Source organism: Chelonia mydas, chromosome 5 (genome assembly GCF_015237465.2).
Source record: "Chelonia mydas isolate rCheMyd1 chromosome 5, rCheMyd1.pri.v2, whole genome shotgun sequence".
NCBI lineage: Eukaryota > Metazoa > Chordata > Testudines > Cheloniidae > Chelonia > Chelonia mydas.
The window spans coordinates 104,378,061-104,405,384 of record NC_051245.2 but is presented as its reverse complement, the minus strand read 5'-3'; the positions used below and the strand labels follow the sequence as shown (position 1 = coordinate 104,405,384).

The window sequence follows — 27,324 nt, the reverse complement described above, 5'->3', positions numbered from 1 at the left end:
TGCCAGGATCAACTGCAAGCAAACCACTCTCTGCTATGCAGACGTACTACTTGTTGAACTTTGCCATATATCTAAAGCATACAGTACTTTAAAAGGACCAGTATCACAAACCTGAAAACAATTAAAATCAGTTAAGAGGGGAAAATACTGGTTTGTACATAATCCATGTAATCAATTCATGATCACTTGTACCTGAGCTACCACTAATTTAGTTCTGTGAGAAAGTTCTCTTCATCTGTCAAGATAGTCTAATATAGATTACCTCCATTTAGGATGCAACAGTTTTTGAGTTAGGAAATTGTCATCTATATTTAGAAATTCAGAGGATGTTGAATTTGGAAATTCAGAGGCAGGATAAGACCTAGACCTCCAGCATATGTCCCTGAGGTTGAAGTTCCCCATGAGAACACAGGTATTTTTCCCCCACATGATATAAACAAGTCCTTGAGGTGTCAGTTATTCTGTTCTCTAGTGTCATTTGGTGGTCTATAGTAGACATAAACTAGTACCTCATTTTGTACATTATGTAAGAGACCATTGATCCATATCCATAATCATTCAAGATCATTTGCTTTTGAGTTGTCAATGGCTCAGAAATAGGTAGTCATTTTTTTTGTAAAGTTGTACTCTCCCTCCCCTGTTGCCCACTTTATCCCTCCTAAATAGGTCTTAACTTCTGATTTTTAGCATTTCCACCAGACTTCAGTAACAGCACACTAAATTGATTTTATGTTCATAAAAGAGCAATTCCAATTCCTCTTGTTTGTTGCCCAGGTTCCTAGCAGGGGTATACAGGCAATTAAATCTTTTTTTTTCTCTTCACATCCTTTGTTCTCAACATCTTATTTTGTGATAAATGAGTGTGTATGTGTACCCACTTCTCACCCTTCCCTTTTGTTATCAAAGTAATAGTGGTTTGCAAATGATCTTTAAAATTTATGGAGTGAACCACTACTATGGATAATGTCTCTGTCCAAGAAAATGTGGTAATTGTATATTTCTCTATACCTGAAGCATAAATGTTACAATATATCCAGTTGAGTGAGGTTGTACTATAAGATGACCAACACAAAGCAGAATAACAGAAATTGCATTTAAAAAAAAAACAACAAAAAACCAGTCATGTTTTCCTGGTATTCAGGGTTTTTTGTCTAGCTCAGATATTCACTAAAAAGGGGAAACTGAATTACTGGGTGCACAGTTAAAACAAATTATGTAGACACAGTTCCTTTGAAAAATATTCTGACATTCTTTATAACCAATATATGTTTAAATCTATGTGTAAAATTTATTCAAGAACATATTCACCTTTATTTGAGAGCATACAGATAACCACTATGTTAATGCATCTCAGAACTAATCTCTGCATGGCATTATGGAAGAAACTGCTATATCAAAGCCTGCTGTTGCCACTTAATGACCTTCTCCTACAGTACATCTGATGTGCCTGCTGCTACTGTTGCTGCATTCCAAGTAGAAGTTACTGCCTCAACATCTCCTGCTACATTAGCTGCATTTCAAGACTAAATGACAGCTCAAGGATCACACTTGGCTTTTGGCATGCAGAACCCAAAGGGAGGGTGTTCTATTTTAGTCCATGAGAGACTATAATGCTGGTTTAAAATAGGATACCAAAAATTATTTTCCTCTGCTTGGGTCTGTAGCTTTGGAACCTTACCCTTTTAGTAAGTATTGAGTGTATTATTTGTGTACAGTCTGTAACTATGGGAGCTAAAACTCTTGGAAGCCCGATGAAGCAATCTCTGGAGCAGAAGAGAAAGAGTGGCAATTATATGGACGCTGCCAATGCCTATTTTCTTTAGGTGGTGTGTCAGCATTTCTGTTATGACTCCCCTTTTTTCAAAATGGAAACTTAACATCCATGGTGTCTGACAGGTAAAGGTTTTGGTTCTGGACCATTCTGTATAATCTTTTAAAAGAAGAAAAATCCATCTGAAATATTTAGTTAGTAACTAATTATGAATGTATGCTCTGTTTATCGGATACAGTTGAGCTTAATGGTGCCCAGGGTAAGAGCTATCAGGTAGAAGATGTGATTGGACCAGTAAAAGAATCTTTTATGTGGTTTAGTAAAGGTACTGAAAGCATACAGAGGTGACCAGCTGGAACAAGCCCAAGGCCTGGGGCACAGATCCTCAAAGCTGACTCCCATTAATTTGAGTGGGAGTGAAGGCCCTAAATATCTTTGAGGATCTCAGGCTTCCTGACTATTGTCAACCACAGCATGTGCTGAGAAAAAAGAATTCTCCATATCGTATGTGAGAAAAGTTCCAAGATCAGGAAATAGTTACAACTGACTATGGCTTGAGCCATATCATGTTACTTTCTCAGGCCCATCTCCTCCTTCAGAAGAACACAAATGTTACTTCATGGAGTTTCCTCCCAAGTCCTTCTTTTGGGGTTAAACTCCCCTAGGGGAAAAAAAAACGAGGAAGGCCCAATCATATACCCACACATCACATCCTGTGTGCTTCCACAGCTTCTCTGAGCCTCCCTCCTAGGAAAGGTTCACACTCTCAAGGCAGATCCTGTTTCCCCCTTCTTGTCAATCCATGTAAAGTGCTGATGCAATGTTACATTCAGCATCCAGAAGTACATAGAACACTTTATAATATGTAGGTGCAGAATAAACTAATAGCATCCATACTATTTATGGGCTTTTTTTAAACACCAAATAGGATCAGATTTTAATCACACAACCGAGCTTTACTCCACTCTATCAAATAGGACAATAATGAATGTATCTGCTCTGTATCACCGGCAGTGAGTGGCATAGTCTCCATTATGCATTGTTTCTGAACTATTGGGCCTAACAAAGTAATCAAACAAGGCTAATACTGCCAGCTAACCTTCAGAAGAAAAACAAAATAAGCAGGCTCTTGGGATAAATACAGTCCTGACAATTTTTCTGGGCCATTTCTATTACTAGCAAAGTGAACACTAGGCAATTCAGCGTCTAGTATTTGTATTTCCTTATTTGTTTTTATGTTTTTCATGGACTTTTTCAATACCATAGGGAGACATTTCAGACACTAAAATAATGTGAGATCTGGTCTTCTCACAGTAATTCAATTACTGGATAGTGGGAATACCATGGAAAGACCAGATCATTCTTTATTTTGACTCCATAATTGGCTCCCTTAAGGAAAAGAAACTCATGGAAAAAATAAACTATACTATCACTATATTTAGGTTTATCCAAAAGTACAACCCCAACAAATATAATAATTCATTTACTTAAATTTTAAATACAATCTAAAAAGAATGTCAGTCCTACCCTCTAAGTAGTCTTAACATCAATTCAAAAATACAATACAAAACATTTCAAAACCAAAACATCAGAACATCTCTCCCCACCTCCTTCACAAAAGTACTAGACAGGACAAATCAGAATTTCCCACACCTGATCTTTCTTAGCAGTAGAAGATTTTCAACCAATACAACCTGAACAGTCTCTCTGCCACCAACCAAGGATGTCTTTGGGGCAGAGACTGAACCCATACTTCCTTTAAAATAATCCGCATCTTGCTCTGCTCAAGGGAGACAGTGACTATCTCCACCATCGAAGAACACAGTACTTCACCAGCCTGGAAGCAAAAGGAGCCAAAGCATAGATGAAGTTCTTCCAGGGCATTCCAAATCTCCATAGACAACACTGATTGGTATTCAAGCAGATAAAGCCTAGCATATTCTCCCTCCTCCCACCTCAAAAGTTGCCCAGCTTCCATTTCTAGAAATAGATGAATTCAAATCTGTTGACAGTAAGCAGAAATTTCTTCACGGTGGGAGGAACCTGCATAGAAATCAGACGAAGACAGTCCCGATCAACAAAGCTTCCTACCACCTGAAACAAATCCTCTGTTTGAGACTTTTCAGGTGCTGTATGAGGTTAAAGTTCTCACATCTAGAAACAATATAAGAATGTTAACAAACTTTATAATTCTATCAGTCAGCCTCTCTATGAGAGCTCCACCATGATGCTTCACCCTTCTTCTGTCAAACTTCTTCAGTATATTGTATATATTGACTGACTAATTTAAATGTCTAATGCTGGAGGGGAGGAGTTGATCTGCTTTGGGCTGAAATGCTCTGTGTCCTCTGAGAGCATAGGAATGGGGAGTAGGAGCAAGAGGCAGGGAGTCTCAGGGAAGAAAGTAAAGGAGGAAAATATTAAAAAGGGGAAAATGCACAAAAAGGAGTAAAAAGGAAAGACTGAGGAGATTCTAAATAATAAAACTGAGGGATAAGAGGAAATGGAATAAAGAAACAAAGTGGGAAAAGCCAGAAATGGTAAGAAATGTATTTTTATTTCATTCCTATTCTGACAAGCTAGTCTGGTTTCCATTGGTGGTTCTTAAAGACCACATTTGCAGTTTTTAAAAAGTCCTGTCAATATGACTGACCACCTCTCTTGAAATAGTGAAGAAGGGAGAGTACCAACATGGGTTTTTTTGTTTCTTTTGCCTAGGGCACAAACACACTTAGACCAAGTCCTCCTCACCATCGACCCTAGTTCTGAAATCTCACCTTATAACACATTAATTCTGTTCAAGTTGCAATAAAAAAATATCAAATTAGTTGGGGGGGGGAGTTGGATGTAGGGGGGAAATCTTGGCACTAGCAAGAAGGTTGCCTAACAACATAATTCTCTAACAATTTTTGTATTACATACCTTATACTCTCCCTATTTCTGTGTTTAGATTATATTTATTTGATGTCAATGACAGTGAGGTACCTAAATACCTTTGAGAATATGGGCCCTCGTTTATAAATTCACAGCACCCTGCTTTGCATAAAAATTTAGTGCCAGATCCCTAGCTGGTGTAAATTGGAGTAGCTCTGTTGAACTCGCTTATGACTTTTTGGTGCTTATTTCACTCTAAGCTGAAATTAAGAGTTTGGTGCAAACTGATTTTTCATATCCATGGAGAACATTTCATTGCAAAATTTCAGCTGAGTTATTAGGAACTTGCTACTATCCCTGAAAAATTCTCTTCCTGGTCTTTACAAAGCCCTCAGGGTTAGGACAGAAATTTCCTGAATAGTATCAGCATTGAATGTGGGTGGGTATCCCCTTTTTTGGAAAGCCAACAAGAAATCTAAAATGCCGCAATACATTTTGGGCGAGATCCACAAAATCACTTAGGTGCCTAACTGCCACTTTTGGTGCCTAAATCCAAAATGTAGATCCTCAGAACCCGCCCTCAGCTGCTACCTAACCCTGTAGATGCATAAGTTTCCACTAGTAAAAAACTGCCAGACAGAGGAAGGAATTAAACCTGTGAGAGTGCTCTAATCACTAGGTTGAAGGTTGTGATCAGGGGAGAAATTCCTTCTCCTTTGTTTGAGAAAGGGCTTAAGGGCCTAACTCCAGGAGAGAGTTCATGGCTGTGAATCCCAAGCAGAGGGAAGCACCTCCATCTGGCCCAAACTTAGGTGCCTAGGTTCCTTTGAGGGGTGGAGTTTAGGCCACACCCTTCACCTTGGTATTTCCTATTGTCTATCTTAGGCAGTTTCCTGCTTTTCTTGCTAGTGGTGTTTGTGGATCCCATTCTTAGATGTCTAACTTTCCTCATTCACTGTAAAGAAGTCTGGCTAATTTGGGGGTATAGATTCCACAAGATGGAAAGGTTCCTAAAAATTTGTTGCAATGCTAAGCCTAAATGACCTTTGTGGATCTGGACCCTTTACTTGCCATCACTTTCACTTATAACAAATTAATAAGTGTCTTATACCAAATGTGTGGACGACTTAAAAAAAGGAAAGCATCATAGCTGGCACCTTGATTGTTTATCACTTGATAATGAAGGTGGCATTCCAGATTTCCCTTTTGCTAACAGTTTTATGTTGCTATGCACTTCCTCTCTGTGTGATAGTTCTAAATATATATGTTTGCACTGTGCAATCAGGGACATCCAAGATATTGGGCAATTTAGCCACAACATTCAATTTCTCTTTATTCTTCCCATAGGTTTTGTGGGATGGATGAAAAATAAAAGCATGTAGGGTGATGCCTCATGTCTATTACAAATGGAGACCTCTAGATACCATCATTTGCCATCGGATAGCAATATTTCTTGCCAGTATCTCAAGTGATTCAATGCTTAAATAATTAATTGGTTTATATATTTCTGTGTGCAGGATTAGGATACTTGCTTTAGCAATGACACAATCATCCAGTTCACAGCCTAGTAGATTAAAGAGCTATACTATCTTTGTTTTTCTTTGCAAAAGTTGTATGGAAAAACAGAACATTATGTGTAGTTCTTGAGTAATTCACAGATATTTATATTCTTGGAAAGCAGTAATGGAAAAGTCCTATATAATTTAATAGGGAATAAAATCAATAGGATACTAGAGAAATTTGCTAGCATTCTTTAGAATAGAAACTACTCTAAAAACCGGTTACTAGAGAAAGATTGCCTTTATAGTTTGTTTTGTTTTCTTTTCAATGATCCCATCAAGAGGATTTAATTCTTTGTTAAATTCTATAAAATGGTTCCAAAACACCTATGAAAAAGCTATCATTTTATTAAATTCTATAAGACATTTCTATTAGCCCAAGAATGATAGATTCTCCAAAGAACAGATACTAGGAATCCAGCTATTGGAGACTAAGTAGCTCAAGGGATGTCACTAAAAATAGAACAGAGAATCTGAACATGCTATAATAATAAAGGAAAAAAGCAGAAGGTTAAAACAGGAATAGGCCTAAGGTGACTTCTAAACACTATGAGGGGTGTGAGATGTCTTAATTTATGAATATTATGTTTCATCTGCTTGTTTGATTGGTATTGTGGTGTTGGCCACATGATTAATAAGACTTAATTCAAGTAAAACCTGACCAGTAGGTAGGCAGGAAAGTAGGCAAAAACTTCTGTTTTGTCACCCATTGACCCATATTTAAGACAACGCAGAGAACCAACTGCTGTGAAGTCTATCCCTGACCCCACTAATGGGCTGTATAAACTGGGTTAATCAGGTTCAAGAGACACAAGGAGGGAGACAAAGAACTCTGAAATGGATCAAAGGGGGACCCTTCCAGAGTAGGGGCAGAGACACAGGGACTATGAGGATGCAGATTAAAGTTGGGGGTGTCTGGACACAGTAGGTTAACCAAAGCCTTAGAAAAAAACAGCTATGCACATAGTTGTTTGCCTTAAATACTTTTCTTTATGATTTTATTCCTTCTGTTGAGATTAAATAATACTTTGTTTTAGGTCACTGTATTTGCCTACTGGTCACAGCTCCCAAAGGGAAGACTTGCAATTCAGTGAATCCAGCTGGGTAATCATGACTGCTACACAGGGTAATGTAGCCAAGATACAGTCTGAAAGTGGAAGAATTGAGAGATTCCACCCCAGGACAGGTGAAGGCGAGAAGCCTAACATCTGAGAGTGAACTGCCTGCTGAACATTGACAAACACTACAGAACAAGGACTAAAATATTTCCTCCCTACCCCTCTCAAAAGCTAGACAGGAGATAAGATTCTTTTAAAATATGGGTAGTTTAAAAAAAATTGGGAGAACTTGAGTGTCTCTAGCAGGGGAATTGATTCTAGAACTCCAAAAAACTAACCCAGATTCCTGTCTAGATGCTGACTCTGTGACCTCTTGTATACATGGTCAATGAAGACTATGTAGCTCCTATAGAAATCTCCTGGGGCTCTATTCTCCTGTTGTAGGATACAGACACTGACGTTGAATATTTAGATTGTTATACTTTGTTTATATACTTAACACAATGGAGTACAGATCCTGATCAGGTCCTCCTAGGCATTAATAAATGGGAGTGTATACTGGTCAAGGTTCCTTCCCCACTCTGAATTCTAGGGTACAGATGTGGGGACCTGCATGAAAGACCCCCTAAGCTTATTTTTACAAACTTAGGTTAAAAGCTGCCACCACCAAAGTGTTACACAAAGGACAGGGGAAGTGCCCACTTGGAAACTTCTCTCCCCCCCACCCCGCCCCAAATATGCTGTCAAGCCCTACACCCCCTTTCCTGGGGAAGGCTTGATAAAAATCCTCACCAATTTGCAGAGGTGAACACAGACCCAAACCCTTGGATCTTAAGAACAATGAAAAGCAATCAGGTTCTTAAAAAGAATTTTAATTAAAGAAAAAGTAAGAGAATCACCTCTGTAAAATCAGGATGGTAAATACTTACAGTGTAATCAGATTCAAAACATAGAGAATCCCTCGACGCAAAACCTTAAATTACAAAAAACCAGAATATACATTCCATTCAGCACAACTTATTTTCTCAGCCATTTAAACAAAACCGAATCTAACGTATATCTAACTAGATTGCTTATTAACTCTTTACAGGAGTTCTGACCTGCATTCCTGCTCTGGTCCTGGCAAAAGCAACACACAGACAGACAGGACCCTTTGTTTTCCCCACCTCCGGCTTTGAAAGTATCTTGTCTCCGCATTGGTCATTTTGGTCAGGTGACAGCGAGGTTATTTTAGCTTCTTAACCCTTTACAGGTGAAAGGGTTTTTCCTCTACCCAGGAGGGATTTAAATGTGTTTACCCTTCCCTTTATATTTATGACAATACCCTACACTTTCAGAGAGTAAGCTAGAGTCAGAAAATAATTAGGTGCACTTGGAAGGTGGAGCAGCCCAATTTAGGATTAGGCTTAAGTTGAGGAGGACCTTGGTGGCTGAATTAAGGATTAGTCCGATCTGGGACGAGGTATGTAATAATAAAAGGAGGACTTCAGGGTAGCAGAAAGGAACTAAGAGCTTCGGGGGAAAATAGGCTTTTGGAGCTTTTTCTGAGACAGGTGCTCTGGTAGAGAGCTAGGCCTGGGAGTGAGCTACTATGGTAAGCTTTAACAGAAGAGCCAGACACTAGAGAGGTGATCTGAGTTCCCAGAGAAAAGGGGCTGCTCACTCTACCCCCATAGGAGGCAGACAAGGAGCCAGACCTCCTGAAGGAAAGCCCCAAGAGGCGTTCCTCTGTCCAAGGAGTAGAAAGGTCAAAAAACTTGCAGAGGAGTGAATGTAGGAAGGGACTGAAGAAAAGGGTGTAGACACACTGAGGTAGGAAGTGGTCTAGAGATGCAGTAAGATGTCTGAGGAAGCAGACCTTAGCTGCTGGCTGCAAGTTCCCTGGAGTAGAACCCAGAGAAAGGTTTCCTTACTTGTCCCTGAAGAACAAGGTGTGGAAACCACCCTCTTAGAAGGGTGTATAGCACTATTGTGCCCAGAGTTGGGCTGGAGACTTGCTGTACAGTTATTGGAATACAGTTTGGTGGTACTGTATTACCCCAGAAGGGGTGGGGGAGTTGAAGGAAGACTGTAAGTGACTTGGCTGTAGGGCTGAGTCACAAAAAGAAGCAGAATACTTCAGGTCTGGAGCAGTATTGGTAGGAGGCAGCAGAAGATCACAACCTGGTGTGCCAGCTGTTGAATCACTCATCTATACTATGAGTGTAGGGAGTAGGGAAGCCCTTGGGTAGAGGCACCTGTGAGGGTAGTAAATATTGTTCTGCCCTGAACAGAAGGAACCTTGACATGATCTTCATGCAGTGGTTCTGCAAGGTGCAATCAACGTTCTTGTTTTGGTTTTAATAAAACTGATCCTTTTTGCAATTTCTGGGGTCTGATAGAATATTTTCTGCTTTTATGTGACAAGTCAATATAGACTCCTTCCATTTTGTTGTGCAGCTCTGGTAGAGGAGATGTGATGCAATAGTATTTACCAATTTAAGGGCTAGATTGTGTCTTTTAGGTACAACAATGAGTAGATGAGATGCAAACTACACCAACCTCTGCGTAGCCCTAGGAGGCATTCCGCAGCAGGCACCCCTCAAAATTGCAATGCTTCTCCTGCTATAGCAGCAGTGAATTACAATACTCTCTGTGCTGGTCAGGGAGTTATTTTTCTTTTGAAAATCCCACTAGACCTATCTGCATTTTTAGGCAGCTAAATAACTTTTAGAAATCTGGCCTTTGGACCATAAAATTCTGAAAGGGCTGTTGTCAAGGTTCCTTCCCCACTCTAAACTCTAGGGTACAGATGTGGAGACCTGCATGAAAGACCCTCCTAATAAAAAAGTAAAAAGAATCACCTCTATAAAATTAGGATGGTAAATACCTTACAGGGTAATCAGATTCAAAACATAGAGAATCCCTCTAGGCTAAACCTTAAGTTACAAAAAGACACAAAAACAGGAATATACATTCCATTCAGCACAACCTAACGCATTTTCTAACTAGATTGCTTACTAACTTTTTACAGGAGTTCTGGAGAGCATTCCTGCTCTGGTCCCAGCAAAAGCATCACACAGTCAGACCCTTTGTTCCCCCCCTCCAGCTTTGAAAGTATCTTGTCTCCTTATTGGTCATTTTGGTTAGGTGCCAGCAAGGTTGTCTTAGCTTCTTAACCCTTTACAGGTGAAAGGGTTTTGCCTCTGGCCAGGAGGGATTTTATAGCACTGTATACAGAAAGGTGGTTACCCTTCCCTTTATATTTATGACAGCTGTAATATGACATTTAGCCATATCCTTGTATAATCTTGAAAACTAAAAGTAATTGTATTCTCTTCTGTCCAGAATATCTTTTTATTAAGACACTTCATAGAAACAATAAATCTCCCATGGGACCACTCTAAATCGATAATATTTTGCAAACCATTGTTGCAAATCCTGCCCACTATGCCTATAACACAGTTCCATCCACACACAATTGCTTGTAGCAGTACGGAAGTGTGCATGCTATTGTTATGACTGCATTTGCTGTGGCTGGCTACATCTGAATAGATAAGTTTTTTTTTGGGGGGGGGGGAAATGAGGAGGGAGGGAATCGCCTACTGTGGCTCTAGCTGTGGTGCAGCTCCAACAGTGGGAGCAGAGACATAGATTGATCATTGGTATTATGACTGTGTTAGAACACTGAGGCCTGACAGGTGGGTCAGCACTCTGATCACTGTAAGCTTGATTAGGTCCTTCCAGTGATGGCTGATTGAGCAATTAGCTAATCAGAAAGCAAGGCTGGAGAGAGATGGAGCTAATCAGCCATCAGCTGGCTCACCTGGTCAAAACCAGGAAGGCAATGTTACAAGGGGGAGGACCAGTCTAGCTGAGCCCAAACTGAAAGAGCTCCCAAGATAGGGAGATCTCTTCCTTGGTGGGTCCTGGTACAGTCGGAAAGTTGTAGGAATTAAAACTGGATATTGCACTGCACTGTACTGGTGTTGGTGGAAAGGTTTGGAATAAAATACATACTGAACACGAATAGTAAACGGGGTCTGAGCAGTTTCTGGGGCATCAGAGACTGTGGACACAGCATTGCCCTGTCATATCACCTCATAGACTTTGGATAAAATAATAAAACAAAGCTTTTACCACCACAAACACACTTCACCTGTGCTACTGTGGCTATACAGCTATTTATACTCACACTAGCACAATAGGAGCTAGCCCAAATATGTGTACATTAGCAGGGGAAGCTCATAGTGTTGGCATAGCCTCAGCATCCGTAGGAGATGAGAACATTCATAGGATGAGTCCCTTTGGCACTTTGTTTTCATTTCCTGACTATCCACAGTTTCCATTGAAGTCAGGCACTTAATCTCAGGAGAGGGGAGAGGAGGCGTTCTTCATCTAGAATATTTTGTGCCTCAGTACTGACCCTCTCCCTCCCCCGCCTGTCTAGCTGTCCTAAAAGCTTCCAGTTGTGGGACTTCTTCCTCCTCATTAGAACTCTCAAAGAGGTGTGAAATATTTGTAGTGAAAGGAGAACAGCTTGAACTTGCTCTTTTTTATTGTTACAAATTTTAAAAGGGGTCTGGTTTGCCAGTTCTCTGACTCTCAGGAAAAAAAAAGAGGGGGGGGGAAACCAAATCCCTCTTCTAAGGGACATGAGCCCATTTTTGAAGTGAAGATGAGCAAAAGATGGCTTCAAAACCTGGTGGTTGACATTGAAAATGGCATTTAGAAAATAGGTATTTCACTGAATTTCATGTAAAGAGGAAGCTTCAAGGTCCTGAATGAAATCACTCAAAAATGAAGCAGCAAACACTTTTTTTTTTTTTAAATCCAGAATTTCTTGGGGAAATTCGGGGGGATGGACTCATTAGGCTACACAACAGTAGCCTATCGCCCATGTTGTCTGTTTCCTTGTACTCCCTGTATATATCTATTGTTTCTTGTCCTATACTTATAATCTATCTTTTTATTTCATATTTATTCAGCTTCTAAGCACTATGGTAATATTAATTCTGGTTATCAATCACAACTTTTAACAATACTTCCTGGAAGTCAGGAAAAATATATTCCTAAATCTATATATTTTTTTTTTTAAATCCAGGAAATCAACAGCAATTCACCATTCTAATCTTATTGGTGCTAATCAAATAGTGTTTTAGACATCAACATTAACAAATGAGGTTTAAGTATTTGACATGGGGTTCATATGAGAATGGTTAATGCTTGAATATTTTATGCAAACACCAGAAAATATAGTGGATGTAGGACTAATGTGCAAATAACCCTGATTTAGTGTTTTTATATCAAACCATCACTCTACAGTTTTGCCTGTACTTAGTTTTTAGAAATTACTAAGGTTCTATAGAATAGTTTATAAAAATGAGAGCTTGAAATGTTGGCTACCTTTGTGACTTAGAAAGAGATGTGAAAATAATAAATGGGTCCTTTAAAAATCTAACTGCCCAGTGCTTTATAAACAGTAAGGGCCAGACAGTGACACCTTCACACACATTCTAGCAGATCCTCTGCTAGTGTAAATTGTCATCTCCACTGACTTCAAGGAATATCCTTTGGCTTGACTTGAATGGAGCTATGACAACTTACATATGCTGAGGATCTGCCCCTCTGACTTCAACATGATTTAAGAGTTTAAGAATCTGAAACTAAATAATTTAAGTTTTACAGTGCCCCTCTAGGTAGTAAATATTTGTTATCTTCAGTTTACAGGTAGGGAAACTGAACCATAGGGTAAGTGCAAAACTTTCAAGTGTGCTGATTTTTGGTGTTCATATTTGTGAGTTTCCATCCTTGGACACCACAGTTACTGAGCACCCACAATTGCAAATGCAGCAAAGGGGAGCTGTGGGCACTCGGTGCCTAAAACTCAAGGCACTACAAGACTAAAGTCAAGAGCTTAAAAACTGAGGCACCTAGAATGAGTGGACATGTGTTCGGGGGGAAAAAAATTGTCCCTTAAAATCTCTGCCTCACATAACTCAAACTGTGTCTAGGGGCCAAATCATGACTTTGATACATACCCAAGCAGGGGATTTAGAGGGGACCTTAAGACTCCTCCTTTGCTCCTTAACACAAAATTCACACATTGTGAGCCACAGTGTAGGGAAAGAGAAACCTCCACATCGCTCCTGCTATTTACATGCAGGTGAGTAGACTGTGGGTGGAGCTGACTCTTCTCCCCCATCTCCATGTTCTGACCAGCACAGCTGAGCCAGCGCCATGGGGGCAGGAGGAGAGGATGTAGGCTACACTAAGTAAAATGCTGGTGCAATTTAATTCAACCTGGAGCAAGGGGAAACAAGGCATCAGATTGTGACTCCGAGTAACAATGTGCTCCTTGGTCTCCTCCTGAGGCAACACAACTGCATGCTGTTCCTTACCCGGGATTTTTTTAAAGCACTTAAATAACCCAAATGAAACAGCCACTGTAAATGTGGTAGATTTTTATAAATGCCAACAATAGGTATGGAAATGCTTGAGGTCACTGTAGTCAAAGAAAACTGGCTCAAGAAATAAAGATGATTGTACCCTTTAAAACTCACCGGTTGAGTGTTTTAAATTAGGTTCTGTAATACTTGCCTCCTACTTAAGGCTGTTGTGAGCTTTAACTCAGTAATGGTCTTCAAGTGCTCTCAACTCAATAGAGGTGCTGCAACAAAGCAAAGTATTATAGTTACTGAAAATACTAATGGGTTTCATTTAAAAAAAAAATAAACCTAAACTTCCACATAATTGGAAAATGATCTCCCACTTCAAAACACTGCAATCATAAAATGGCTGATCCCTTACTGAGCTTTACAGGGGAGACAGGGAGCATTAGGCTGCAGGCAGGCACCTCTCCCTGCTAGCAATCAGTGAATGGGAACCTGCCAGCTGGAGTCACATGGCTTAGGTGCCTGAACAGTTTGTGGTGGGAATGGGTTGGCACTTGCCTTGCACCACACAAAATGGCTGGAGGAGATGATGACAGTAGCCACCTTAACGTTTAGCCCAGTGGGGTTAGAGCACTTACCTGTGATGTGGGAGACCTAAGTTCAATTCCCTGCTTTCTGCCTGATGGCTAGAAAGGGTGAAACCCCTGTTCGAATCCCCTTGGGAGTTGTGTTCTCCAACCACTGAGCTATGGCATATTCTCATGGAGGGAGGGAGGCTCTGTCCTCTTAAAGCTGTTCCTCTGTGGATAAATAATGAAAGAGTGACTGGAGGAGGGGGACTGGACTCTGGATCTTCCACCACCAGGCTACTAGGAGGAACTTTTACCCTGACAACTTAGGTGCTGAGTGAGTTTAGGTACCTATAGGATTTTGGTGGGAGTTTTGTGGATTGCCATAGAGCCTAAAATCAGGATTTTGATTCTGAAACCTAAGATTTAGGAGCTTAGTACCTTCATGGGTTGGGGCCTATGTTCCTTCAGCTGGCCTTAATGACTAACCTAGGTCAAAACAAAAGAATCAAGGAAAGAAGGAACCAAGTATCAACGATGCTTATGGTATTAGAAATTCTCCTCATTTGAATGCATGTGGTGGTCTATTGGTGAAAGTTCTGAAAGGATAACTTTCTTGTGCTTTTGTTCAAGAGCAATGATCTATTTCATCAGCATTTCTAAAGTACCTATCACCATCATATCCAGGCGCTGAACATGGTTTATAAGAAATGCTGGGATCTTTGTGACAAATACGGCAACTTCTGGAAATATCCTGGGCAACCTATTGAATTAAATTTGTCTATATGGAGTTCATTGTATTAAAAATTCAAATATTAATGTGTTTTGTGGGATTCTATGTAACTTCTCTAGTGAGGGGATATGACAAATGTAAACATGAGAAGTGCTATGAGCTCCAAAGGACTATTTTAAACAATGCACCAGATAAGAATGAACTTTTAGTTGAGTAGGTTTCCTAGGCAACACTTGGGAGGAGGGAAATGCACATTTCCACCTCCAGACCCAAACCTTTAAAGTTATGCCTTGAGGAGAAACTATTGTCTGCTGATTACCTGTTCCCGGCCCAAAAATTGTATAAAAGAGTAACTTGCAGATTCACGGGGATGGTTGTTCTAGAAAAAGGGGCCATGAACTTGTAACCACAGGAAAAAAAGCCTGTGTGAGGTTTGAAGGACTACTCACCTGCCAGAACCCTTGTTGGGGTTGGGGAGATCTCTGGTAAGCTTATTAACATGATGTAGGTTTTTATTATTTTTAATGCTTTCTATACAATGCTTTTTCCTTCAGAATAAATATGCTTGCTTTGAAAGAGCTGTGTGGTAACTTAACTGTGGGCAATTATTCTGCTTGTAGCCTCTGAGAAGAAAGCAAAGCAGGTCTGCTGTGGCAGTCTGACATGCTGGCAAATTCACAGTGTAGGCAAAGAACATTGCAACCTGAAAATATCCTACTCAAGCAGGAGAGACACCAGTTCCTGTCCAAGAGAGGGGGCAGCTGGGGAGCCAGAAACCTAAGAGTGAGTGACCTTTCTGGACCACAGAGGGTGAATACAGTTACAGTTGCCATGACTTGTGACACTTATCCTGAGAGCATCCAGAAATGTTGGAATTTCTCATTATAAGGTAGTCAGTTCTCCATCCTGGCCTTTGGCTTGATCTTTTGGTTTCTGCAATACCTTTTGAGAGCACTGGTTCAATTCTGTTTGAGCATGCTATGGTGACAAGGTGAGATTAACAACCTGATCTGAAGACAAGGGAGAGGTGGTGTGTTTCTTCCTGATTTCACTTGGCAGGGAGGCACAGGGCCTTTATTGAAAACATTATTCCTTTGTTTCCCTCCAGCTTAGATCTCCGCTCTTTTATTCTACATGAGCTAGATGACTGTAATGGCCTTGGTGTGTCCTGGAAAAAGAGACAATCCTTGAGATAGCACAGCTTTGTCTCATTAAAGCTTCATAAATTGGCACCCGAGCCTTGCATTGAATCCAGTAGTGAATGGGAAGCCAATCCAGGTTATGGAGCACTGGCATAACATAGTTCCCTTGGTTCATTACATTAAGGAGATTGGCTTTTGAGTCATTTGCCAGTTGAGTTTTCTTTGTGAATTTCTTCTGCAGGCCCAGGCCGAGTCAATTACAATAGTCTAGTTTGGAGGGTATGAAGGCATGAGGCCAATTCATCATCCAAAAAGAATAAAATGTGCTTAAAAGGAGGCTAAAATTGTAGTAATGAAGCTCAATATTATTAATGGTATTTTGATTTACTTTCCATTTTGCTTTCTTAGAAAAACTACAATTTTCAGGTATCTTTGATATCTGGAGGCTGAACATACATTTTATTTATGTTCTCCACTAACACAGGGGTATGAGATGTATTTACTTAATAGGATAGATAAGACACATTTTAGAAATTAATGCACTCTGCCAATTTTATGTCCTTATCAATGTTTATCTGAGGTAACATTTCCAGAGTCTAAATAACTTTTGAAAATGGAATTTATGCTCCTATGTCTCTAAATCACTTCCAAAAGTATAACCCCTCTGAAATTTTTACCCCAAATGCACAAGTAAACATATGATTATTTGCAGATTACCTCTATCTAGATTATTAATTCCTTATAAAATCAAGGGGGTAAGTCAAATCAAAGTTTTTATTATAACACTAGGAAATACCTTTTGCAAGGACATGTAGCATGACCTTCAACTACTAATAATCTAGGAGGAGTTCTAGGCTAACTGATCATATATATAGAATGCCTAATATATACATTGTTCTTCAAAAAAAGTAAGGCACTAGGGAAATATAATCTGTATCAGTCACCATGACAAATGCCCTTATGTTGGAGATGGCTGCAAAGCACACTTTTATCTTATTGATAACACTGGCACAGCAAAGATACAGTCATTTTCACATGAAGTAGCACCAGCAAATTTTACCAGTTCAAAATATATATAGTACATTGTATATAGTACATTGCTCAGAATTGAGGAGTACAGGAAAAAAGGTTAATTTGAGAGCAGAATAAATGAGAAAATTTGAACAAAATCTAATTACATCTTCTGAGAACTTGAATAAAACAATTAATATTTTCTTCAACTCCCACTTCAAAAATAATTATTCAACAATTATTTCCATTAGTTCCTGAATACATTTTAATTAGCATATTAAAATGGTTAAAAGTTAAACTTTTTGGTTCCTATAACTTGTCTATGATTTTGGAAATGTTTTCTTTGAGGTCCTTGTTAGTGTACAATATCAATATGTATCTCCCTCTCTGCATAGAAATATGCAGTATTGCTATGTTATGGACATGAACGGTGAAATCAGGCCGAGAAACGACTCCGAGAAATGAAGGCACAGGCTGGGAGAAATGAAAAGGTGGTGGTAATAAAAAAAGATGGCATAATCTTAAACTTAAAAAAAAAAAAAAAAAAAAAAAAAACATTTATATGCTGGTTTTAAAAATGGGTCTTCTCTAAGATCAGCTTTGTAAGTTCTGTGGCAAGTAACTAGAAATGTATCATACCAGCAAATGACTTATCTGAATGTGGTAATATGAGAATCTTTGACTTTATAGATGATACAGTCACGTTCCTCTGGGAAGGTGTGAGTTTCTTAGAGAAACAATGATCTCCAATTACCACAGTTTGACGCAATGTGACATGTGGCAGCCGGAAAGAACACATATCACCACTGCATGTCTGAAGTGTGTTGCATCTGGATTTGTGTAGATAAATACACACATCACTCTTAAAGTTTAAGATCTTGTAGAGCTTGTAATTGAAAGTTACTAGTTGGAAGCAATTCCCTACCTGCGTGAAAACTGTATTTTTAAAAATGCCATCACTTTTTACCTCCACACTATCCCGCTCCTCCATGCACATACATATTTCAAAGTAAATCTTAGTGCTCCTGAGGGACAGACTGAGAGCACTAGAGTGGGGCCATGTGTAGTGCAGGTTCTTTCAGTTTTCAAGTTTTCTCACACAGTTCTGCAAATGCATTTCAATCCTAAATTATGCTAACCCTGCTGGTCTAGGACTGGACTCCTGTGGAACACTAATAATTGTCAGTATGGCGTGTGGTTTTTATAATGCATTGTTCCAGGTTTACTTATAACACTAGTCAAACATGCATTTCAGCAATTGATTTGAAAAGTACCTTTTATTATAGGTGGAAATATTTCCTTTAATATTTTAGCTATCAAATGGCCTTTTTACAGATACAGAAGCACAGAATTCCATCTCTTTTAGATAAAAATAATTGATTGGTTTATCTTTTCAATCAAGCTACTGAGAATTTTCTTTACTTCGGTATAAACTTCACCTCTAGGTCCAGTATACCAAGGTTAAATTAAAAGTGAAACTGTAAGAAATTCTTCTATTTTTGTTCAATTTCATCTGTTCATTAAAATTCAATCTTCTATTCATTAAAATTACATCTTTAACACATGCCCTTGTTACTCATTATTCTAATATTATCCACATCACCCACCCAATTTTCTATACTTAACAAATCTAAAGGAAATCAATATCTATCAAATGTAATCCTGCTCTTCTCTCACTTCATTCCTCATTCTCAATCATGTCTTTTGGTTTATCCTGAGGGGCAATATTATTATGCATTTCCAGTACATTATTAACATTTGTTATATACCTACAAAATAATTTCCTAGATGTAAATTCTAAAAAAAAAAAAAAAAAAAAAGTTAGTTACTAACTCCAGTTAGTTGTCTTGTTAATGTAAACCCAGATCTTCATCCTAGAGCAGCATTCCACTTGAACATGCTAATGGCTGTTATACTACAGCAGGGACACAGTTGACCTTCATCTCTAGAATCACCCAGCCCCACTTCTTGCCAGACTCCTAAGAGTGCTTTCCTATGTCTGTGGTCACAATTTCCCTACACATAGGCTTCCCTACTAGGACCAATACCTTCCTTATACTATGTGGTTATAGTTTCCCTGTTCCCCTGACTTCACCTATCAATAAGGAGACAGTCCCATGGTCTTGCACAACAGCAGAGCAGGATCTTCACCAGCTTGTGCCCCATGATGTACATCTAGCTAAAATAAAAAATCCTGTGGGAAATTCTCATTTCCCACTGACACATTTGGGGACTATCATTTGAAAGTTAAATATCCAGAAAGACACTTTTTTTTTTTGACCATCTCTCCCTGCTACAAACCTTCCTTAATTTAGAATTTGTTCAATTCTCATAAAATGAAAAATACGTAGAGACCCTGTCCAGGGGTTAAAAGTCACATAGAAACCACCGGGAGCTGATGAGATCCCAAACAATCTTTGTGGGGTACGGTGTGGGCAGAAAGTTGTTTAAATATGTTTGAAAGGAGAAGGAGAATGTACAATTTCTGATATAGTACAATATTTGTATTGACATTGGATTGGATAATCTATTTTTATTTTTGCTGGACCCTGATTTATTTATGAAACTATCTCTCGCGCACACACACAAGTGTAAAAGCACTATGTAAAGCCAAAAGATTGTTTTGTTTTTTATTACAGCATTTTTATTGTACAAATAATATAAACAGCAATGATGATGTGAATTAAATCTTTGATTCAGAAAAGCACTTAAGGGTGTGATTACTTATCTTAAGAGGGAATGTCATGAACACAGAAGTGGTTTTCCCAGGGTGAGGCTCATCCATTGTACCAGAGGTATACTTATGCCAGCAATTTTCTGAAATGTCGGGGAAACTACTGCATAATTTGTTGTTGGATCATGGGACTTCATTTCAATGTCCCCTAGCTTTTGTATGGAGAGGAAATGGGATACAGCACTGTACTTGGAGTCAGGAGACCAAGGTTCTATTCTTGGCTTTGCCCAGGGCCTGCTGGGTGACCTTCAGGAAGTAACTTCATAGTTCTGTGCCTCAGTTTACCTGTCTGTAAGATGGTGATAGATGATCCTTTGTAAAATGCTTTGAGGTCTACCAATGAAAAGAACTAGATGATATCATTAAAGTTAATCATGTGCTTGAGAACTTTGCTGAATCAGGGCCTTATTTGTTAGGACTTCAGTATAGGGAAAGTGCTTTTGTAAGCGTAGAGCCAAATCACGCTCAAAACCAGCAAACAGTTACACATGTGTTTAATATAACTCACTTGACTTCAGTGGGACTATCAATGGAATAAAGTTACTCAGATACTTTGCAGAATAAGCACATGCATAAATGTTTGCAAGATGACTGGGCATGACTGCGCAGGATTTGATAGGTACATTGGAAATGCATTGAGATGCTAAAGTAGAAACCATTAAAAATGCCACCAACCTGGAGCAATGGGTGGGGAAACTTGACTGGAGCTGCATTGATTGGGACAGCCTCAGAAGAAAAGGGGGGGAAACACATGATGGGGACACACTAGAGAGGCCCCTCCTCCTGCAGAGGCTCTATTCACCCATTAGTAAGCAGGAGGAAGAAGGGATCTGATTGGCCCCACATTCTCCCTTTGCATTAATTTAAATCTTCGCTCAGATACATGGGAGCTATTACCTGCACTGTTTTTCCAATCACCGTCCCAACTCCATAACTCTAATATCAGACCTGAGGTGTCTGATATCTGATGCTGTGGGTCTGACCAAGTGCCTGTTTGGGGGAGTGGGAAGAATCTTTTTTTTTTTTTTTCTTCCTGTTGGGGCCAAACTGACATAGGCCTATTTTTCCCCATCTTCCTCACAACATTTCAAAGGCACAATTAGGTTAGGTGGAAGTGGGACTGGGTAATTAGTGGTAGTACTTAGTAGGGATATTAGTTCATTGCAACTTGTGCACTGTTTCAAGTGTGGTTAAAAAGCTAAAAGGGGTAGGTCCCAGAAATAAAAGACCTGGGATTTTGCTGATGGCTCTTGTGCCTATGGGATGGCAGGAGACCTCTTGGCCTTCACAGGTGAAGCCTCCCCTCCCTTTTCTTGTGTCCTCTGTCCCAGTGGACAGGGGATTAGTGGGCAGTGAGGGGAGCAACCACTACCTCCCAATGTTTTTGTGCTTACTTAAAGTTCTGTAGGCTGTGCAAGCAGGGGAGGGGTGGTATGGCCTGACCACTTTTAAGCAGTGGTCCTGTACTAAATCAGTACAGCTGCTACCAAACTTTAGTGAGTGGCATTGTGACCCAACTTGTGGGAAGTCTTTGCTTATATGATGGAGCACAGGGGAGTCTGCCAAGAACTCAATTCCTGTCAGCACCAGCACATGCGCTCTGTGGGTGAGTGAAAGGGGAGGCTCCCCGGCTGTGGGAGAACCAGGGTCCCTGTGGGAGGAGGTGGGGATGAACATGGACAGGAACAAGGTCCCTGCTAGAGTGACAGGGACTAGAATTTGTCCCCCCCACACACCTCCCCAAGAAGTATCTGAATTAGTGCCACTGCTCTGTACCCCTCAAAGGTGTGCACGTGTGTGTGCGTGTTAAAGGATTCAAAGAGTGAGCTGAATCATAGGGCTAGGCTGAGGAAAGTCTATCCTGAGTTATGGGCGAGATACTGAGTGCCCTGTAAACCTCCCCTTACTCCCCCAGAACTACTGAAAATGTCTAATATGTGAAAGTATGGGTGTCAGGCTGCATAGGCCCTTGTGTCCAGTTTAATAAAGTTGCAGTCTACTGCTTAGAATCCATCCCTCTATCTTCATTCACCAACTTCTCCTGATCAAGACTCTATTGGCCAACCATTACCACAAAAGTAGTGCAGCTAGCTAAGTATGAGGGGGAAAAACTAGGTTCATTTCAGGTTGTTGCAACTGTTGGCAAATATTGACCTTTTTAATGCTTACCAGTGAGTCCAGTCGAAAGAAGTGTGCCTCATTAATTTGCAAAAAGCCTCAGCATAGGGGGATCCATCTGCATCATTCTGCAAATTCTGCTCCGTGAACAGGGTTGGCTGAATGAGCTACACCTACAGACTTAAATTAGGCAGTTCCCTTTCTTTACAAATTCCAGTGTGAGCACAACTAGTTAAAACTAATGTGGGTTAAAAAGGGATGTTTTGAGGTGAACACAAGTTTAGTTTAAAACCTTGTGTGGGGGACTACATAGAACTGGACTACCAGTACTCTGACACCTTGATGATGGCTATAAAAAATCTGAAGTATTGTAAATTGAAAACACTTATGTAAATCAAACAATGCTTCTAGTAGCCCCTATCTGTACTGTGACAAAACAAATATCTGAACGTATCCATTCCTTCAGAAGATATGCTGCTGGGATTTCGATGGGAAAAGAGGCTTTGTTTTTTTTTTCCCAAAAACAATCTTTCTGAAGCCAAAACAGTAGTTTCCTCATCTTAATTATGTGTGGATTAGAGCCAATTATTCTGATAGTGCTACTGCTGTTAAGGATAGGAAATGGAGCTGGTACTGCTGTGGTAGTCATTCTTGGGTCCAGCTAGGATTAAAGATACTGCTTGATTATAGAGCCTGTTGTTGGCAGATGGAATAGGAACAAAACTATTATCGTGGCTGCTGAGAAAAATAAGAAAAATGCTGCTATGGCAGGGCATGAAGAGATGCTACTGAAGCTAACGTTTTCAAGAACGTTTTGAGTAGAAGCCATGCTTCTATAGGAGGTAGGGGAATAGGAAAATGTAAGCCTATAACACATTAACAAGACAAAGCATAGATATCACTTATTTCCAGAGGGAATATTACCCTGTTTGTGTAGGGGAGCTGTAGTTAAAAGTAGTAATACTCTAGAATAAGAGTACATTAAATTTTGGAATCTTATGACTAACATTTATTTTAAATAGCACAATAAATAATATGCAAAACACGAGCTACTTTTTTTTTTAAAAAGTCCTTCTATAGGGTGTTTGGAAAAACAGCAAAAGTTTTTCACAAAAAATAAATAATACACACATTGGAAGTATTAGGCCATAAGATAAATAAGATTTAATTGGCATCACAGAGACTTAGTGGGATAAGTCTCATGACTGAAATATTGGTATAGAGGGAAATAGCTTGCTTAGGAAGACAGGCAGGATATAAATGGAGGAGGTGTTGCTTTGTACATCAAGAATACACAAACTTGTTCTGAGGTCTAGAAGGCAGTGCGAGGCTTGAGTGTCCCTGAGCAAAAATAAAAGGGGTAAAAAAATAGGGGTGAGCTCATGACAAGGGGTCTATTATAGACTACCAAATCAGAAAGAGGAGGCAGATCAGATATTTCTAGAACAAATAACAGAAATATCCAAAACACATGAACTAGTAGTAATGTGGGGCTTTAACTACCCAGACATCTGTTGGAAAAGTAATATGGCACAACACACATTTTTAAGAATTGGGTTAGACAAACACCTGTCAGGGAAGGTCTCGTTTACTTTTTTCCTTCCTCAGAACAGAAGGTTGAACTTGATGTCTTCTCAAGATCCCTTCCAGCACTATATTTCTGAGATTAAAAATATAATCTTCTGAAAACTCAAAATAAAAATTCAGCAGGCTTAAATATTTACCCAAATATTGTGAGTAATTTGTATTTTTGTCAATGAACTTTTTTTTGTTTTTGTATCTCCTCAATTCTATGTAGGAGAAGAATTTAGAGGGGAAGAGACCAGGGGTGCTAGAACAATTTTTATAGTGTGGGTGCTAAGAGCCATTGAACCAAACTGTAAACATTGTGTATAATGGAAACTACTTCAAGCTATGGGGTGCCGCAGCACCCTCCACACCGCTAGTTCCAGCACCTATGGAATAGACTGCCATTGAATGAATTTGGAGTTTTTATCAGTAATGCAGACTAGAGTCACTATGTGCACTACTCAGCACTAATAGAATCTCGAAGCCAAACTTGCCTAATATGTATGCCTAAAGGTAGACTCCCATATACTTATTTAGGAAATAAGTAGCCTGATTTTGACTTTAACAGAAGCTTGTTGAGTGAAAACGAGGCCACTAATTTTAGCTACCTAAATATGGATTTAGGAACTTAATTTAGGCACCCATCTATTGAAAATTGTGGCCTCAGTAATATAGGCTGCATTTTGTTTCCCTTTAAATTGCAGTTCTTCAACATTAGAATAATTTCAAGATTTAGTGCATGCAGAAGCAAATCCTCATTTGACACAAATGCCTGCAGTTTTAGTACAAAGTGTTTTGTTTTGCTTATATTTATGATATTGTGTTGGCTGAAAGTCAAATTCTTTTCAACTGAGAGGATTACTATAGCATAATTAATAATGCGAGCTAAATGAAAGTAGGACTGACTTACAGAAGTTTCTCCATCTTTTTTGCAGTTAATAGGTCTTTAACTGCACTTCTGTACTAGTATGCAAGACCTAATTAGAAACAAAACAAAACATTGATTTGTTTAAAGAGAATTTGTTTCTCTTTGAACCTGTTGAAATGCAAAGACACAAAAACCAAACTCTTCTACCCTATACAATATAGATAAAGAAAGCAGTCAGTTGCATTGTCAGTCAACACTCTGACTCTTTTAAAAAATGCACCTTGCTTCTTGCTAGATCTATTTCCCACTCTCCCTCCAGATCCCAGTCCCAGTTTCCTTCACCCCTTCCACTCAAACAACTCTCCCCATCTCCCAGCCTGGCTCTAGTCCACTCTACATTTGATTTGGGCAGCTACCTCCTGCCAGGGACCAGTAGAGTGGGCATTGAGAGCACAGAAACAATGGGCTTCTGCTCTCATTCTGTTTCCTGGACCCAGACCCAACATGGCTTACAGCTAGGAACTGCAATTTCATGGAAAGTCCTGCTGAGCCCCAGGCTGGATCATGTCTAGTGCAGATAGAATCTCTGGGGAATTTAGCTGTGAAGCTCTAGGAGGTCTCCAATGAGCATGTGTAAACTGCATTTTTTCTAAAGCTTACAACTTGGCCAAATTTGGGATAAATTTCATGGGAATGTCATAGAGCACATCCCTGACACAAAAGCCATCTGTCTGACAAATTTCAAGTCCCTGTGTCGCTCTAGAGCTCTTCAAAAAAGAGGTCACCAGTTAACAGGGCCAAAAAAATGTATTTTTCCCTAGACTCATTCTTGGAAATGGCTGAACCATTTTAACTGACGTTTTCCAAAACTATTCACCCTGAGCAGTCACTCAGCATAGAAAATTTCAGCCTAAATACTTAAATTCTGTCAAAGTTATAAGCAACTGAAAACAGTCTCATATAATAAAAACAACAGAGTCCTTGTGGCACCTTAGAAACTAACAAATTTATTTGGGCATAAGCTTTTTGTGGGCTAAAACCCACTTCATCAGATGCATGGAGTGAAAAATACAGTAAACAGTATAAATATTACAGCACATGAAAAGATGGGAGTTGCCTTACGAAGTGGTGGGGGGGTGGTCAGTACTAATGAGGCCAATTAAATTAAGGTGGAAGTGGCCTATTCTCAACAGTTGACGAGAAGGGGTGAATATCAAGAGGGAAAATTACTTTTGTAGTGCTAAGAAGGCCAATGCAATCAAGGTGGATGTCACACATTTCCAACAGTTGACAAGAAGGTGTGAGTATCAGCAGAGGAAAAATTACTTTTTGTAGTGACCCATCCACTCCCAGTCTTTATTCAGGCCTAATTTGATGGTGTCCAGTTTGTAAATTAATTCCAGTTCTGCAGTTTCTCATTGAAGTCTCGATATTCACCCCTTCTTGTCAACTGTTGAGAATAGGTCACTTCCATCTTAATTGAATTGGCCTTGTTAGTACTGACCCCCCACTTGGTTAGTCTCTAACGTGCTACAAGGACTCGTTGTTGTTTTTGCTAATACAGACTAACACGGCTACCACTCTGAAACCGGTCTTGTAATAGGAAGCGCCAGGCAACTTTTGATAATAAGTCATGCTTCCATACCTGATCACAATAAGGAGACTTAGCGCAAAATGCTACTCATTTCCTGTCAATAGCTAGTGGGAATTCGGTAGTGTCCACTGTTGCCCCATCCCTCCTTTTTACAAAAACCAATTATTTCTTCTTTTATTAGCTTAGATTTAGCAAAATGTAGCTTATACAGTTTGCAAAGTTTGCCAAGTATGTTTATTCCATTGGGTCTTTTCTTTCATTTAACTGAATTAAGCCTGCTTCATTTTTGGATTTCCCTTTCCTCATTGAATTTTGTGAGAGTGCTGATAAAATCCACTGGCTTCAAGCCATGTCCCTTCAGCAATGGCACTATGCATGCGTGATTTGTAGCCTGCACAAAGTCTGGGCAAAGAAATGTGCCTTGAAAGAGTTTCTAAATGTAAGCAAGTTTGAGTGGGAGCAAATTGCAGAAAATCTGTTACTATGAATGCTCTGCCTCTGGCACCTATGACATTCTTGGGGCAGTTAATACAAGCCTTGTGGGTAGTCATATCCGATGGTGTGGTGGGTTAGAGGTGGAGAGCTATTATAAAGTAACTAGGACATAGGGCCTTCAGGAATCATGGAAAATGGTTTCACCAGATAGGATAAAGTCTTAATTACTATTATACAAGTGGACCCTGTCATCCCGTCAGAATGCAAGGAAGCAGTAACTTTAATTGGTGATGACACATGTGAACTGTGTGAAAGCTTCAGCTTCCCAAACATTCCGTGTGGCCTTGCCTGCTCCAGCCAAAGCATCTGGCTCCCTGAATCTGTCAGAAGATGCTGATTAAAGACAACTAACAGTACTAAAACTCAACTGTACATAAAAATAGCAATTATATAATTGGCCTTTACCTTTCTATGGCAATAATCAGATTAAAAACCTGTCATTTTATCAACTCAGGAATCAAATTATTACTTTTATAAAAGAGTAACAATTATATTATTTCTAAGTTGTTAGTAAAATTTCTAAATTCATTTGAGTCACTTTCATTATCAGCAAAAGAGCAGCTGGAGTTACCTGAATAAGTGCCTTGAAAATAACATATACCCTCCAATTCATTTTGCAGACAAGAAAAATCCCTTCTGAGTTAACATGTAGACCAGTGATGCCTCATTCCAGTATTTCTACTGCACTGTGAAAAATTTCACAGCTGGAGAAGACTTCTGGTACCATATCTCTTCTGGGATATTCTGTTCTACAACCAATATTTTATAACATTTCACAGTTGTGCCGAGAACAATCATGCATGACCTCATGGGAGACAAAGTTCTTTATGTTCATATCACCTATTATTTGTGACC

At 39.5% G+C, this 27,324-nt stretch overlaps 1 protein-coding gene and 1 non-coding gene across 3 annotated transcripts in view; both read left to right on the top strand.

The window, feature by feature from the left end:
• Nucleotides 1-27,324, top strand: part of PTPRD (protein tyrosine phosphatase receptor type D) — a 2,140,771-nt gene that overhangs the window by 252,006 nt on the left and 1,861,441 nt on the right. The gene's annotated exons all lie outside the window — the stretch shown is intronic.
• Nucleotides 19,812-19,978, top strand: LOC114019875. Its single transcript, XR_003564849.1, has one exon. It is a non-coding gene; the product is annotated as a U1 spliceosomal RNA (small nuclear RNA).